This window comes from Acipenser ruthenus, chromosome 28 (assembly GCF_902713425.1).
Source record: "Acipenser ruthenus chromosome 28, fAciRut3.2 maternal haplotype, whole genome shotgun sequence".
In the NCBI taxonomy this organism is placed as follows: Eukaryota; Metazoa; Chordata; class Actinopteri; order Acipenseriformes; family Acipenseridae; genus Acipenser; species Acipenser ruthenus.
In genome coordinates this window covers 12,795,145-12,812,473 of record NC_081216.1, presented here as the reverse complement: position 1 = coordinate 12,812,473, position 17,329 = coordinate 12,795,145, and the positions used below count along the sequence as shown (strand labels likewise).

The 17,329-nt window shown below is 37.0% G+C and overlaps 1 protein-coding gene across 2 annotated transcripts in view; it reads left to right on the top strand.

Moving 5' to 3' along the window:
• Positions 1-1,469: 1,469 nt before the first annotated feature.
• The window catches only part of LOC117434795 (leucine-rich repeat-containing protein 4C), a 121,698-nt gene continuing 105,838 nt past the window's right edge, over positions 1,470-17,329 (top strand). The window contains exon 1 of one of the 2 annotated variants that reach the window (XM_034057455.3): positions 1,470-2,860. The gene's annotated coding sequence lies outside the window, so the exon portion shown is untranslated. Of the gene's footprint in view, positions 2,866-17,329 lie in introns of both variants that reach the window. The other variant, XM_034906838.2, reaches the window with a different exon arrangement.

The following is a 17,329-nucleotide window of genomic DNA, read 5'->3' as shown; positions in this document are numbered from 1 at the left end:
TGAATGGGATTTTTTTTTTTTTTGCTGCAGCAGTACTGCTGGTGGTGATTAAGTGACTGGGACACAGTATATGTGGGCACAGTACAACTACCACGCGGTTTTTTTTTTTTTTTTTTTTTTTTACCGCAGGCAGTACGTGGGAGACAGCAGAGCAGGCTCCACACACACGCGGTCTAGCCAAGGCAAGACCGGGGCTGCAGACACGCGTGCGGCCAAGGCCAACGCAACGTGCGTCACAAATATATACAAATACACACAGAAAAATATATATTTTAATACAACCCAAAACACAACACAATAATCATAATTAATTAATAAAGGAAAGACGGGAGACCACGAGACAACGCGATGCAAGCAAAGTGAAGGAAATATATAAAATATATAAAAATATACACAATATATAAAATCCTTAAATAATAATAATAACGACTCCGAAGAGTGTAACTGAAATCAACTCCGAGAAGGGGCAAAAACCAGCTTCTCAAGCTTTAAGCTTATTGAGTACAGTCAGCTACGGGCTCTAATACCTACCGCTACCAATGCTGAAGACAAAAGAGGAAGTGAGTCTCTGCGCGCTGCGTATAGTAAGCTCCCAAGGGGGCGGGCTTACGTGGCAGCTCGCGCAGAGGCCTATCGGCAGCTTTGCTATAAAAGCTCAGCCAATCGCTACTGCCTGACGGCAATATCTCATACCTTGATGGTTATTTTCGACTTGAAAGGGAACAAATAATTATAGAAACAATCTTTTGTAGTAAAAAGTTTTGCTTTTGTGGATGAGGAAAAAGTTACAAAAATAGATGTCTACAATTATATATTCTTATTTGTTGAGGTTGTTTCATGTGTTTTGTTTTACCATTTAGAAAAAAACAAAACAAAATCACTTTTGATATTTTTTTGTTTTTGTTTTGAGAGTAACTTAGGGAATGTACACAAACTGGACAGCCAAAACCGCTCTAGTTTCTGGTGACTAGTGTCATAAGGAAGGATGTTATCCTTCTGCACCTTTTAAATATAATGTTGTTTTTAAAAGCATTATATAGTATTGTATAGCATCACTTGTCTTTGGAATTACAGTAGAATGGAATTGGCATTGCTGCTGTTAATAAAGAAGGCTGTTTCTAATTATTTGTCAAACATGGGGGAGTGATGCAATGATTTGTATCACTTATATTATGACATGTCTCTGCATTGTGACTGCTTTACTATCAGCTAATAATAATACAAATAATATTGACACGGTGAGCTACAAACCGGCCGGTAGATGGCACCCGCGCATCACAGTTGCCGTCAGGAGCTTCTGAGTTGGGCATACTTGCAGTACAGTATCTCCCCTTCTTTTCTCTTCATGGCATCAAGTGTTAATGCAATTGACCAATCAGTGGCAAGATGATGGGAGGTAATTGGGTAATTGTATTTTACCCAGCACAAGAAGCGAGTAAGAAAGGGTGCAATGAGAGAGAACGGGGACAACACATTCAGGAACAGCAATGCTGGGAGGGAGCATTCCGCGAAACTGCAGCCTGCACGCATTTGACAGCAGCATCAGCAGCAGCAGCAGCAGCCTGCGCTCTGGACACAGTGGATTATAAACCGGCGTGCTTTCAGAGAGAGACGCTGAGGGAGTCTGCAGTGGAGTGCTGAATTAGACGAACGCTGGTGTTTTTAATGCATAGTTATGCTTTAGCTAAATAAATGGAACGGGTGCTCGGCTATTTTCTAGTTTTGGAGAGATATCTTAAGGAATATATACACACGGCTGTAGCTGAGCTTTCCTTGAAGAAATACAAACACAGAACAAATCACAGTCGGGAATCAACTTGTAACATTACTCTGTTTTTGATTCGCATTGTTCGGGGTCTGACAATGCGACCGAAATGCTGAATATTACTTTCAGAAGAAAAGGGCATCTTTGAGATTTGTTTTCTTTCTTTTCTTTTTTTTTGGCGACGGGGTTCATATTGGTTTCATGGTCTTCCCTTCTGATGGTTTGAGAAGACAGAATACATGGAAGTAAAAATATGACCTGTAATTAAATGGTACAGTATGCTTTTATGATTTGGAAAGGGGTTGTTGAGGGGGAAGAACTGAAAATCGCTACTGTTTAAACGGGAACATTAATAAACAAAAACATGGAATTTGTTTTTTGTGAAAGAGGCGCTGGGATTTTTAAGCGAGACGCATGAAATGAAGACGCGAAATATTGTCACAGATTTGTATGACGGTTGCATTTTCTGCTGCTTTTTCTTCCAAAGAATATAAACATATTAGGTACAGTAAAAGGGAAAAGAACGACATTCTGTTCCGCACTGGGTTGTGATTGGAAATTTAATCAGATTCCTCTGGGTAGGAGTCTACAAAGTTACTTCTTAAGAAAGCAAACATCACCAAGATATTTTGGGGGCATCAGACATTCAGCATTGGACTATAATGGGGCATTGGAAAAAAATGCTAGATACTGGATTTGGTTGGTGTGAAATATGGTCGAAACCTAAAACAAATTATTTTCACGGATGTTTTTAAACTGAAGCATACACATATTGCTGGAAACAAACCAGACTGAAAACCGGATAAAGAAGGAACAGCGGGTGACCAGCTTAAAGAAAGTATAGATTTATTATAGATTTGTGCTCAAAGGGAAATTAAAACAGCACACGCCAAAATAAACCTAGTATGAAAACTTGTGTGGGTTGCTCTCATCTGGATAGGATATCTGGAGTCTGTATGTGGCGGATGCTTGTTTGGATCTGGTGAAATTGATTCGGAAATTGCAGATGGATTTTCGTTGCAATTGTCAGGGGGGTTGTGAAGTGGAGACGACGGATTTCTGTTCATGACTCGTTGTGGAATCTACAGGGGGAAGGTGAGGTGCTGTATTTAATGAATTCATCCTTCAATATATGTGTTTATTAAGTTTAATACCCGAGTACGGTATTAAATCATAATAGTCCAGTACATTTAGTCGCACCTGTAAATTGTTGATCTTTGTCTATGTTTTAGAAAAGTGGAGCTACAACTGCAGTTTTCTCTTGTGCTGCATTAAATAGGTTAATAATGAACGGGCTTTACAACAGGAACTTGTCGAGTTAATACGCAATATAGGAGTAAATATATAATATCAGTAAGTATAATATATCACTAAGTGTGCTTATAGCTTCCAGTGCCGCAGGAATCCTCTGAACAAATCACAAATTGCATTACATTTATTTTTAAAATCTGACCACTTGTGTGTGTATATGTGTGTGTGTGTGTGTGTGTGTGTGTGTGTGTGTGTGTGTGTTTGTGTGTGTGTGTGTTTGCGTGCGTGTGTGTGTGTGTGTGTGTGTGTGTGTGTGTGTGTGTGTGTGTGTGTTTGGTTGGTGGTCGGACCTACTCGCCTATTTGGAAAATTCCAGCGCTTCCCAGCATAAACCGCATGCTAGGCTAATTGTTTAAACTAGTGTGTGGGTGCTTTTACCATTTACTATAATAGACCTAACTGGATTTGTAATTCTGTCAATGCCAAGGTTGGTCTGGTGTCTCAGCTTGCAAAGTAAACTCACTGTACTCTGCTTCCTCGGTGTGGCAGTTGTAAAATGTCTCAAATGGATAAATATGTGGTTGATTTTTGGTAACATAAGGGACAGTCCTGACTAATTAGCGGTACATTTGAAATCCTAACACACGTCGTTATGCAGTAGACTGGAGGTTCTTCCTGGTGTGGTTCTGTAAGAAGAAGAATGCAAGTATTAGAGCAGAGGCAGGTGCCCAAGCACCACAGCACTTTTACATGTTGTTAATTTAATCGCATTAGTGTGATTCTATAGTGTTCTGCTAATGCAAGTAACCCCCAGTATACAAACGCACACCGGATTATTGAATCCTGTACGTGAGTTCTAAAGGTTCGTCGCGGTTTGTACAATTTTGCATTAGCTCCGCACAGTGCTTGTTTGTCTTCAGAACCTCTAGCAATATCCCCGGCGTTCTGCACCAGTGGGATTAAAATGTTCAAAAACACACTGAAGATTCAACAGAAATGAGTGACAGTTAACCGCGTATGGGTCACACAAGGGCCTTGAAATTGTACAAAATTAATACATAATTAAATAAATACATATTTTGTATTGTATTATACAACCGACTCGCGCTTCAGCAAGCGGAACTGTCCACTGGACTATGGTGCTGATAGTGAAGGTTTTTTTTTTTACAATTACAATTTATTGGGATTGTCATCGTCACCAGCAAGATTAGAGGGTTTTTGCTACCTATGATACAAACGCTGATCAGCTGTCACGTATCTTCTATTATAAATGCAGCAGTATAAAGATGGATAGAAAAGCACACCCATAATATATACCCTTCTTTTTACTAACTTAGAATAGAATGACTGAGTACTTCCATCTCGCCATTAGCGAATCCACCTCAATACTATTTATAATTAATAGATTTCACCAGCCACTGTGCCACGACTCTGTCGCACGTGTAGTTATATAATATTACTTGTGTAAAAAACATGCAACAATCAGCCTGCACCATACTAACGTTTGTTGTTGTTGTTTGTTTTGTTTTTAGTTTTTTAATATTAATATTGAAAATGCAGTCTGCACTGGTCTCAAAAAAAAAAAAAAAAAAAAAAGAAAACCCGCAGGGCCAACGTGTTAAATTAGATCTTTGTTTAATTCCTACATTTTTTTTTTTTTTTTTTTTTTACATTTTACATTTGTTTTAATTATGGGCACATGCCTAATACGCGGACGTTTACTTCTCAGCTATGACAGCATAACATGACCAAATGCATCCCGTCACAATGTATGTTGCATCCATGTAAGAAAGCATGCGTTTACTGTATGTCTGGTAGGGAGACAGGCAGCAAGCTATAGAACATACAATATCCCGCTCACATTCTGTACTGATACAGATAACAAACACACGGCATATTTGAGGGATACAGTGCGATCACAATACAGAATCAAGTGACAAAGTAAGATGCATTTAAAAAGCATTTGAATTGGTTTGCCCCCTATACTCTTTTGGAGGATAAAAGAGCCAGATCACAGATAGTTATTATTTGAAACTGTGCTTGTGTATGTGTGGGTGTGTGGGACAGGCCCATAATACCACAAGGGACACACTGATGAAGCAGAACCCAAGCAGAACATTCTTGCTGTTCATTCATTTTCCCATCAAATATTATTTTGATATGACTGCTACAATTAAGACTGTGATTGAATACAAAATAAGCTTACTGGGTGATTTCAGTGTATTTTTTTTTTTTTTGGGGGGGGGGGGGGGGGGGTGGAGTGCACTGTTGTATAATTTAAAATATAAAAACATATTTAAAATAGTGTACCGTATAAGAGCAGACAAAAAAAAAAACAGCTTTTTACTTATTTGAACAGCTAGAGAAAGAATAAAATACAGAGAAGTTAACAGGTCAGGAAGTGCTGTATGACCAAACAAATCAATACATTGTCTGAGTGTAAGCACCTAGTGTTCTGTGTTTTTGATATTGCTGGAGAGCAGAATTCCAGGCCAATGTTGTGAAAGTGTAAACAGTGATTATTCTTCAATGTATAACATACTGTTTTAGCTGTAGTTTGATTGTTATTGCAAAGTGTTGTCAGTCATTAGTTATGCTATTGATCCACTTGTAAACTACTTTGTTAAACTAGAAAAATGTCAAGAAAAATATTTTGTGTTTTTCTAATGAAGAACAAATATACACACAGTATTTGTGCTGCATAATGAAATGCTTTTTGGCTACCACTGCACTTGTGAGATCACTTGCTAATAATATATATATATATACACACACAGACACACACACACACACACACACACACACACACACACACACAGTGCTCCCTCGCTTTAACGCGGGAGACACACAAAGTTATAAGCGAAGAGCATTATATGGGGGGGGGGGGGATATAATGCAGCAGGATAGGCTATATTACTTTACTGTATTTGGTGAATTAACAATACATAACATACAATTACACTCGGCCTCCATTGTGGCAACATCACATGGATATATACAATTAACTGAAATATAAACAACAGGATTTTTTGTGTAGCCCGGAGTTGCTTTGTAGGAATGTGTGTTCACCATTCATTGAATTGTGATAGCATTTCATATAAGTGACAGGTCAGTTAATACTGTATGAACAATTAACTATAATAAATACATTAAATAAAAACATGTCATTTTTCAGCCAATATAACAGAGTTACGCCGCAAAAAATGTATAGGACTATAAAAAGCAGGCATTCAACAATAGACAACAGCTCACAAAAGTTAATACTGTATGAACAATTAATTAACACTAAAACTAGATCAAATAACTAAATAAATAAAAGGCATTTTTTCAGTCAATGGAGAGAATATAAATGACAAGCAATAACGTAATTGCTATAGTGTATCTATCAATCTACATATCTACCCCTCTCTGTCAGTTTGTGTACATGTCTGTCCAGGTTATACTGTACAAATTGATAATGTGAGAAAAAAACAAACAAAAAAAACCACCATGATCTATGGTAGATCTTACTTAAAATAACTTGTGATTTTTTGCTGTTTGTATTTTTTTGTGATTTTGTTCTGTGGTGTTAATGAGGCTTTTTAAGTTTAACTTCAAAGGACTGAATTCTGACGCATCTTAGCATCAAACCACAGCAACGCTTTCTGCAGATTTGCAGTATTTTGCTTTTGCTTTAACCAGAGCACCTGAAATTGCAGCGCCTTGAATACGCTGCTGTTTAAACCAGACACACGTTGCCTCATCGATCTCTGATTCGGATGCCAAACGGGTTTTCATAGTCATTTTGCATTACGTGTATAAGTGTATGGTTGTCGACCAGGAAATATGCACAGAGTTAAAAGGGTTTTTTTGTGTGCCGGTGGTATGAGTTAAACCACAGAGGGTGAATCACAGCTGTGGTTGCACAGTAGAATACATCTCTATCATTGTTTTTGCATAAGGACAGACCTTGAACCAATGTGGAATCAATCATTCTCTGTGTTTCTTATAAAGCATCCTAGCAGCGGCCTCTCTCACTACATTGTGTTCACTCTGCCACCAAACAAATTAAGCAGATTATATTCAGCACAATTCTATGTATAATACAAATGTTACCCAAAGCAGAGATGCACATCTGATTTAAATGAGGCAAGCTGTCATGTTGAAAGAAGAGTCATTGCTCAATATATGTAGAAATCCAGAACGCAGACTGAAACCAGGTCTTGTTAAATTAGACGCATACGTGAACGGTTAAGTTGGAAGTAAACACAGAGCTATGAAATACCAAATCTGCTTTGTATTGGAAATAAATGCTCTGTAGATTTTGCTTTACATATAAAACACTTTGCTTTCAGCGGTTTACATTTCATTTCAAATAAAAAAAAAATTGTACACACAGAAAATTGTAATTTATGCCTGAAAAAGACACAGATCTTTCACATATTTGCTACTAGAATTGCAAAGTAAATTGATTCAAGTTGCTATGTTTGAAGGTGAAATTGAGCAAAATTGAAACCTTGATAATGTATTGTTTCTCCAGATGTCAGACACGAATGTCGTAAGCTTTTACAATGTAAGTTAATCACAGCAGATCAAGTTTGAAAGAAAATAAGGTAAGTTGACATGATGGGCTCAGTTTGTGAAGGTCTTTAGTTTAAGTGCTATTTGCACAATTTATTATGAAGAAAAAATGGAACTGTTAATGTTAATGTAAGCAGTTCAATAATATTTAAAAACTGCCTTGTAGTTTGATAAATCATCAGTTTCATAAACATTTCTCATATTTTCACATGTATTTTGTTCTGTAAAGCACAGATTTATAGTGATGTGAAACTTTGTTATGCAACAGGGATGGGCATGAACATATTTTACTATTTACAAAATAACAGTTTTAAAATAGAAATAGCATTTTCTATTTTTATTTTAAATAGAATTGTTAACTATTTTGTAAATAGATTTGTTTTTAAATAGCCAATCAGAGTGGTTGCGTTATCCCACTTGTGTTCTGCTGTACCTGGGTTAATGAATGAGGGACTACTCACATTTTCAGGTCATTAATATGCTAAAATAAAAATATAAATGTGTATATTCCAAAATCAGTACATGGTGTCAACTGTTGTGAAAATAATTCTATTTCTAAAACCGTTTTTATTGTTTTCTATTTAAAATGCATTTCTGGCAACTAGTTTTCTAATTGTATTTTAAATAGATTTGTGGACCACTATTTTCAGTTTTCTATTTAAATAGTATCTTTGACTTTTTTGCCCATTCCTGTTATGCGATCAGTGAATTTACAGACCTGGCAGCAAATAGCTTGTAGAATTAGAAGCAGCATTTCGAGATCTTCTTTCCTCTGCTCTGAACGGGCTGTGGTGAAGTTACAACAGGAATAACACTCTAGGCTATGTCCTGGCAGTCAACCATACAGCATACATGACAAGATACAGCAAATATAACTTTTCACTAACATTCACTGAAAGCACTGAGCACACAAACCCCTGCCAAACAGACCATAGTCCTCTTCATGAACAATGCAATAATACATGACCCATGCTGGTACAGAGGAGGTATCTTGTTTAGCGAGGACCTGCGTCTGCAGTATTTGGTAATGTCTCTTAAGTGTCACAATTAACAGACCGTGGACATATTTTCAGAGAATTTCCTGAAGTCGTTAAAGTGGGTCTAAATAATAAAATTAACCTGCTTCCTGTCACCCACTGTTTCTTATCACATTGTCATGTCCCGGCCAGACTGTAATGGGAGTCAATGGGGGCAGGGCTAGCTCACATTGACATGTCCTGGCCAGACTGTAATGGGAGTCAATGGGGGCAGGGCTAGCTCACATTGACATGTCCTGGCCAGACTGTAATGGGAGTCAATGGGGGCAGGGCTAGCTCCTGATAGCAACTGTGGTTATTATCCAACTCCGGTTAATATCAATCACATTTATCAGACATACAAATGATTTCCACACCACTTAATTCGGATGCCAAACGGGTTTTCATAGTCATTTTGCATTACGTGTATAAGTGTATGGTTGTCGACCAGGAAATGTGCACAGAGTTAAAAGGGTTTTTTTGTGTGCCGGTGGTATGAGTTAAACCACAAGAGGGTGAATCACAGCTGTGGTTGCACAGTAGAATACATCTCTATCTTATGCTTTTCCCCCAAATATATCTTTGGGGGAAAAGCATAAGATTAGAAGGCTTGGATTCAACTTTTCAAGAACAGTTTTATTAATATCAAACTACACCCAAAACAGACATTAATATAACATCCTTTCAGCGAGTTTAGGTTTTGTGAACATGATGATATTTAGATATGTTTTATAACTACAGAACATAATAAAACTCCCACACTAAAACAATTCACAACTTATTTCAGTTGTGTATTTCTAGGTTTGTATCGGGAATATACAGTACACACATAAACCAAGTCTCCTACAAATGATTTCTAATGAATATTGTAAAATCATTTGATTTAGGCCAGTGTTTACTTGGATGTGGATTAATGACCCAACTTATCTTTCCCAATCACACATTGTGAGGGATGTCATTTTCACACTGACATCTCTTTAAGTACTTGGTGCTGCACACAAGGGGGTGGTAGCACAGTAATAATCATCACATTTCAAACACACATAATACTGAAGTCATTTGTTTGGATATAGGTATGTGTGCTTGTTTAGTGATAATGAGACCTTGATATTTTTTTTGTTCAGAAAGAATAGTTAGTATTTTAGTGCTAGATTTTATTTGTAGATGTTTCTACCAGAAAGCATTTGTGTTATGAGTGAAACATGAATTATTTGTATTTAATCATTTTAGACCAGGATAGCCTCCTATGAGATGCAGTTTCCACGGGATTCCAAGATGACATCAACAGTTACACACACACACACACACACACACACACACAAACACACACACACACACACACACACACACACACACACACACACACACACACTGCAACACTTCATAATGACAAAAACATCATCAACATAATCTATGTCAATACATCCATTTAGCTGCAGTAGCAAAGTTGAAAACAACATCTTTGTGTAGGAGTTCTTCAGGTAACATTTTGAGTTGGTAACATCAAGTTCTAAAACATTTCCAGATCTTTTTTAGTATAAAAAACTGGAGCACTTGGGGCTCCCGAGTGGCACATCCAGTAAAGGCGCTCCACGTGGAGTGCAGGATGTGCACTATAGTCTGGATGTCGCGAGTTCGAGTCCAGGCTATTCCTTTGCCGACCGAGGACGGAAGCTTCCAGGGGGTGGTGCTCAATGCAATCCATTCAGAACTGGAATAGAATGAGTAAGTGACTAGCATGCAATCCAATCAGAACTAGAACAGAGTGAGCAAGTGATTAGCATGCAATCCATTCAGAACTAGAACAGAGTGAGCAAGTGGCAGATTGAAAGTACTTCAGTTGAATAGAATGCTCAGTATTGATTTAGAATAGACTAAATATGAACATGATGAGTTGTACATATGAATTATAATCAATTTATTTAAGAGTTTGAGCTTTGTAAATCTGACACCTATTCAGTTAGTGTGTTGAGCTTTTTCAGTTTGGCATATATTAATTCAATTCAAGCGTTGAGTTTTATTATTGATGTTTGATGCACTGGCTTGCACAATTTAATTTCTGTTACTTTCACCTGTCATAAACTAGTAGGTATTGCACCTCATTACAGATCTCAGATATGCAGTGGACATCTATCTTTGTCTTTTCCCCCTGTAGATTCACGGTACTTACTCCAGCTAAGTTAGAATAAAGAACTACAGTGACTCCTGATACAGAGCAAATCTCTATGGGGAATCTAGGGTGCTGCCACAGCTATCCCAGTTGCTGTTTTTGATTCATGTAGCTATTTAATACTGAAATACAAATGGGGGGTCAATTTGGCCCCAGTTGTGTTGTTAACTAAATACACTTTTACATTACATCTTTACAGGGCTGATCCCTTTTTGTGTTTAACTTGGCCCCTTTTGTCGATATCACACTGGACACTTTATGCTACCTTGGCCATTTTTGTACATGTGAAATTATTTGGACCGATTGATAGGACAGTCATGTCAGAGTAATGATGACATCAGTGTGATAAGTATAGTGTCACATTGCTGGAGGGATGGTGACTCATTGCAGTGGGAGTGAGTGCTATTTTAGTGCCTCATAGTTTCCCTGAAGAATCCCCAGTACAAAGCAATGACCTAGAATAGACACAGTCGGCCCGATTTTGGATAGGGGTTTAATTTTCGATGGAAATGGCTGAATTTTTCCACTTGTTAATCCATTTAAAAATATGCTCCTATATTTTAACGCAATCCTCTGTTTTACCTGCTGGCGGCTCTCATTTGATGCATAATTTTCTGTGGTTCTCAGTAGCATTCAATTGATAAGTAATATTGTTCTGGTTCAAATGTTTTAGCAATGTTATATAAGCAAAATCGAAACCTGTCCCCAAAACAGTGGAAAAAACACGAGGCAAAATGCAAACATGTATATTTTCTTAATATTTTTGTATAAACACTGTTAGAAAATCTGTGAAACTGCAGGACAATGCAACAGTGTAATCTGAACAAGTGTTTGTAGTAAATGTAAATTGTCATTAAACATATATAATATATTGGCAAATGTACTGACATTTACCTATACAAATGTGTGTGTGCATGTACAAATGATCATTGCCGTTCAGTGCTCTTGCAGCCAGAAGCAATATCAGTATCCACTTTAACAATTACAATAAAGTTACGGTATTAAAGGGTACAAATACATCAGGATGCAATATCTATCAATGGGTATAAACAATTCAGGTAATTAACTGTGCAATATTTAAAATTAAAAGTGTGATCGGTAAAGCAGCTTCTTTCATTCAAAATGACATCTTGTTCAAGTAATGGTTAGTTATTTAGATGCACCCATAACCAAAAAATAACGTTTTACCTTATTCACTAAATACAAAAATAAAAAATATATGTAGGAAGACTGTATACACATATATACATTTCACATAGGCTACAAGCATCCCAAACATGTATTTATAGGTGCACCCTGTTCCATCACTTTATAGCCTAAAAACATGCATATTAAAATGATTTCAATGAATTCCTGTCTCTATCTCTCTGCCTTTGTCTCAAACGTTTACCGATTTCAAATGGTAGTGTTTTTCTATACCTTGTATGGGCTACATAGTTTTGTTTAAAGATATATTATGCCAGTTTAATATTAGAAAGCCGACTGTGTTGCTGTCCCAGCTTTTGTACATTCACTGAACCTTGAGCTGTATGCTTAAAATCCTATGATACAGTGGGATATGTGGAAAAGGTTTACGTTTGTTAATAGTTACTGATTCACTGAACTAGAAGTCAATGAAAACATACTCGTCAGCTCTTAATTTAATATTCTTGGTTTGTAAAAATGATTTCAATACTATCATGTGGGCACTTACGTTTGACATATACATTTTTATCAGTTTATAAAACAAGAAGCATATGGAATAGTTTTTTGCTTCACAATGAACTGTTTAGTTGGAATGACTGTGTTAAAAAGAATTGTTTTCATATATCTGCAGCTTAATTTATTGGAAGTGTACCCAGAGTGGAACGGCAGCATTGTTTTGTATACAATTGAGCACTTTGCTGCTTTAATTTAAAGATGTGATTAGCCTTCATATCTAACATTTGTATTTCTTTACCACAATCTCTTCTTAGGGATCAAGTCATTTTTATTTATTAATGCAAACAAATAAATAAGCAATACCATTCTCCCTTCGATTCCCTCCCATGTTTCCACAGTAATGAACATTAATATTACTTTTTAAAAGGAGTACAGTATGTGCAAGCCTAAATCGACATGTTAAAGAAGGTAGCTTGTAATAAGGCCAGTTTCAGCACCTCCACTAAAAATTGTTCCAGCACCACTGCTTCCAAATACAAAACATTTATTCTTTGCCTAAAATTCTGCAGTCTAATCCCTGGATTTGGTTCTGTTTCCTCAGTGATAATATCAGCTGCTACTAACATAGGACTCATGTTGAAAATCAGGGTGGCTTGTATTCACCACTTTAGTCTTTGGAAAATAGACACAGATTCTTAGATTATTATATATTCCGCCAAAAAGAAAGTATCTGAATAAACAATGAGCCAAACTAGTGGATAGATCCCCGCTGTGTTTTCTGCAGCTTTAGAAAATACTCAATCGGTGGGAAAAACAGAGGTGCAGAAAAAAAGCGGAAATAAAGGCGTAAAACTCAATCATCCAGTGGATCTCCTTTGAAAATAACCCCCAGTGAGTCAGCATCAGACTTCTGATAAATCTGGTTCTTTTGCTGTGTGTAGGGTATTAGAAAGCTGAAGAATGAAAGGTGAGAGATGTTGCTAATGAAAGATGAGGGATGATGATACAGACACAGCATAGTTCTGGCAGGGTCGATGAGAGCATTCACTCACAGCTCTGAGACAGAGAGAGATTAAGAGTGAGAGAGAGAGAGTGAGACTAAGAGAGTGTGTGTGTCCTTATGCTGGATTATGAGTTTTTTTTTTATACAGACAAATACCAAAGATTCAAACCAAGGCTTTCAGAGGGAGTGCGAGTGAGTTGGACTGCTGTGTCATATAGTCTGCAGCTGCATTTTAAGTTGTTGTGAAAGTGATAGCTAAACACTGCACTGCACTGGCAGAAATTCAACAGCAGGGACACAAAGCAAGCTTTAACTGATTGTCAGGATAAAAGAGCCTTTAACAAACCAAATGGTTGTACAGAGTAGCAAAAATATTCTTCTCCTTGCAAACTGTATATTAGACATTTGCACCGCTAGCTGGCCATTACTGACACCATAGAACAGGGGCACTCAATTCCATTCTCTGGCAGGCCAGATAAGGCAATGTCCAAACCTTGGGGGGCCACGGGGCGCTCAAGATGTGCACACTGGTGGGGGGTTGTTTAAATGGTCATGAAAAGCTGACTATCGAATCACACTTTACATACAGTAACAGAACTTTGCAACACTACACTTGCACCAATCAACTAATACATGTCAGTAATAACTACTTACAATTATCTGTGTCTGATCGCCATTTAATAATAAAAATATAAAGCAAATATATTTTTCCTGATATTTCTCTCAATATTCAAATGACATCTTGCAAACAAGTAATTATACAAATCCAACTGTAATGCTATTAAAACAGCATGTTATTCATTTTAATTTTATTAAAACTAGAAAATGTTCTGATAATGACTGTGCAGCAAGCATTCAAGTTAACTAACAAAAGCACATCAATTAGTGATCACTTTATTTATGTTGTATACGCATCTTATTAAGCAACTGATTAAATCTAAATATACATGTTCTAACTCCAATGTGTTTAAATGTAAATGAAAAGTTTCTAAATTAAATAAATAACATGACAGTAAACAGAGGGAAAATAAACTTAAGTGCATATCCACCGTGCCGTAGGTGGATTTCTTACTGTTGCCAAACAGGTTTTTTTAAGCCCAAATAAAAGATCTTTGACAGACTTGGTTTCTAATTCTGCCAATGTCCTGTGCCTGAACACTTAGTGGTGGCCGCATTGCTGTTTTCCTAAAAATACTTCATTTATCATATGAAAATTAAAGAAAATAATAAAGCTTCCCAAGCCTTTCTATAATAAACTGGAGACAAAAATCTGGTGTTTCGCAAGATTAAAGAAAAAAAAAAAAAATGGTCTGACACCAGGTCAAACGTAACAGGTTAATCAATCATATAAGTTAACACAATACCGAAGCTAAAGTGCATTGCTAACGTATTTAAATTAAATGAACACAAAAACTACTTTCACTTTCATGTTCCAATCACATGCTGCACAATTCCCAGCTAAATCTAGCGAAATGAAAGCGATTTCCAATACTATTTATCCTAAAACTATATGTAAAACTAATATTCCATAATAAGTTGCAAAGGCTTTATTTTGCTCCACTGAATTAACTAAAAGCAGAGGATGTCAAAACTTAATTATACACTTTTTCATGTGTGTATTTCAGGCAGAAACAGTACAAAAGTAGACATCGCTTTTTTCTTTTTTTTTTATCCTTGCAGTTGTAGTTTTTTCACAATAAACAAAGTGGCAAATGATACATTCTTTTTTAAGCTGTGTCAATTTTAACACCATTTTGGTTTTCGTTTATTACTCTCCTCAGAATGAAAGCTGGACAGTCAGTTCCTGATTAGGTTGCCAACCCCCCCCCCCCCCCCCAAAAAAAAAATAAACGCTTGTTAGGAGACACAAATACCCTGTAGATAGCGGCGACATTACAATCTTGCGTATCAGCAATTTCAGCTTTTGTAATGAAGGACAGCTGACACTCAACGGGCCAAAAGGAAGGCTCTCATCTGGCCCGTGGGCCGCCAATTGAGGAACCCTGCCCTACAACAATGAATTTATGTTCGAACCAAAATGATGTGGTGTATTTGCTTTAATAGACAGCCACTACTCATTTGTTTCCTCATAAATAAATATCTGCTGCAATGTGGTGAATACATTAATTTGTGGGGCATATGCTTATTTACTCATAAACTTGTGGTGGCTCTCAGTTATAGGTTACTCTTTCATTTCAGACCTCTTGTCTGATTACAACGCAGAGCTTCAGTCAAACCTGCTGTAGCTCTTCAAACTGAGAAAGCAATACCTCCATGTTGCATTTCCAGCAGGTCTGATGGCTACTTCTTTTCTTTTTTGTATTTAATTTCCTAGATGCTGTTTTCCATTAAATACAACAAAAATGTATCAAGCAATAGACCTTAAGAGGGTGTGCACTGTTGTAATGAAAATGCAGTTTGAAATGCTGACACAGACATGTTCTGATCTCGGGCTGAGGTTTCCTACCTGCATCTTCATGCATTTCATTCTTTCTGTTAGATGCACGTCTGCGAAGTCAGATCTGCTTGAAAACGGACAGAATGGCTATATTTGCCATGTTACAATGCAATGTCAGATCTCCAGTATTGAAACAGAGTGGCTATATTTGCCTGAACTGCTTGTAGAATTGTAATAGAACTTTGGGGTTGGTTTGATCAACATATACCACGTCAGGATAAGCCACTGAATATATTTTACAGCACTGGACAATCATCCTAGGATCTAGGACCTAAATTGCATCAATTAAACATAAGTGTTTATTGCAATCCAGGATCATGTCACCCCCCTAACACTGGCATAGATTTAGTATTTATATATTTTTTTTGCCACATTTTGGCTTTAGTGTTAAACAACCTCTCGTCAGTATGTCAGCACTGTATGGTTGTTTTAATAATTGAAATACTGTGTGGGTTTGAGTAAAAGGGATTTGTTCCTTCATAGTGATATTTCAAATGTTGAAAAGTTTCTAACAATAGTACTTTAATAGAGCCTGGGGGATGTAGCCATCCCCCAGTTTTATTTCATTTATTTAAGAATAGCAATACAAATGAAATTGGTTTTTATTAACTCAGACTTTACAACCGTTTTCAATAGCACAATAATGTTCTCAAAGCTTTAACATGAAGTATTTAAATCAGGTGTTTAAAGAATCAACAGCAATTATTGACAAGTAATTGGATTGCAGGAACAATGTAGCCGTGTGGTTTGTGTCATCCCTCAGGCATGCTGAGCATTGTGTACAGCACTCTTGGTTAGGCTTTACCTTTGTTTCCTTATCCTGCTGTAATGAATAAACTCGCAGAACTGCTCGTCTGCACATAAACACGGTACACTTACAAGCAATCGATCATCTGCACAGAACCACGGTACAGAATCAGTCAGCCATGTCATTTTTTAATTTGTTTTTTCATGCAGGTCACAGTACCCCCATGTGTCTAGCTGTACAGGGGGTACAGCAACACCTACCTTCATCAGTCCAATACGTAGCCAAAGGGACACTCAGCAGCACAGGAACAATGGTAGCAGATGCAGAGATAGGAAAGCAACAGCCATTCAAAGCAAGCTAAGTGATGCTTAATGTAATGGTCATTGCTGTACCTCTAAGACTATTTGCTACATCAAATTGAACCTTGGAAAGTGTAGCAAAGACCACAAATTGCAACTTTGTTGAGCGACTTTAGCCTCCTATGCAATGGGCCTGGAATCCATCTTTGAGTCTTTGAATCTTTCAAATTCAAAGAGGTACCTAATTTAATATTCAATAGGTTTAAAACTTCAAAGTGAATGAGAAATATATGGTTACATTCTTTTATTTCTCATTCAATGGAAGTATGGGGGGTGTGCTGAACTACTGAACGTAGTTCAGTAACAAAGGACTATACTAAATGGAGTTCCACACGTTCAGCAGGTGTCTTTGGCTGGC